This window comes from Euprymna scolopes, chromosome 44 (genome assembly GCF_053919585.1).
Source record: "Euprymna scolopes isolate OS-2025 chromosome 44, ASM5391958v1, whole genome shotgun sequence".
Taxonomy (NCBI): domain Eukaryota; kingdom Metazoa; phylum Mollusca; class Cephalopoda; order Sepiida; family Sepiolidae; genus Euprymna; species Euprymna scolopes.
In genome coordinates this window covers 34,902,915-34,904,149 of record NC_136525.1, presented here as the reverse complement: position 1 = coordinate 34,904,149, position 1,235 = coordinate 34,902,915, and positions in this window count along the sequence as shown.

Genomic DNA, 1,235 nt, shown 5'->3' with positions numbered 1-1,235 from the left:
CATACGCTAATGGTAAATTGTATATCACTTCCAAAATGCTCAACCTAAGATAGGGAGCATTATATATATATATATATATATATATATATATATATATATATATATATATATTTATATATAGGTGTGTGTGTCTATGTGCGTGTGTTTGTGTGTGTGTGTGTGTGTGTGTGTGAGAGAGAGTGAAGGGTGTGAGTTCCATTATTACGCGTTGATTTAATTTGAATAAAATAAAATACGCATCAAGTGTGCTTGAAAGCCAAATCACAATGCCAAATAAAATAAACAAATATTTTACTTGTTTGAAATTTATAATTTAAATATATTTCGAAGTCAAACTCCATCCTCAGTATGTTGTTTCTTTTCTTTTTAGCCAACTCCACATTCCAACATTTTAAAATACAACCGCTTAGAGACAACACGCGGATCTTTACTTTTCTTTCTCCAACTTTACAACCTGGCAAGAAAAAAAAAGAAAGACAATAACATACTGAGGATGGAGTTTGACTCCGATATATATTTAAATTATAAATTTTAAGCAGAAGAGAAGGCAAGGTTCTGTCAAAAAGTAGCAATCATTATATATATATATATATATATATATATATATATATATATATATATATATATATATATATATTAAGAATAAAACATGTATAAATACATTTGAAGCCAAAACTGCAACGCGAATTTTTTTTTATAAAATAAACAGGTGTTTATTTTTTATTTTTATTTTATTTATTTTTTTTATAAAAAAATTCGCGTTGCAGTTTTAGCTTCAAATGTATTTATACATGTTTTATTCTTCAAATTTAACTCAACGCTTCTAACGGATATACACAAAAATAACTACCTATATATATATATATATATATATATATATATATATATATATATATATATATATATATACCCGTTCACATACACCTTTCAGGATAAAGCTAGAACCCAGAATTAGATAGAATCAAGCAATTACATCGACAACGGACAACGCCAGACCAAAAGTGGGTTTCGATGTACTGCATCTCATCAGTGACGTGCTCCGACAAAGTACATCGAACCCCACTTTGGGTCTGACGTTGTCCGTTGTCGATGCAATTGCTCGATTCTATCTAATTCTGGGTTCTAGCTTTATCGTGAAAAGTCTATGTGAACGGGTATTTATATATCTATCTATAATCTCCTCTTAATGCCTAATGTATATATATATATATATATATATATATATTATATATATA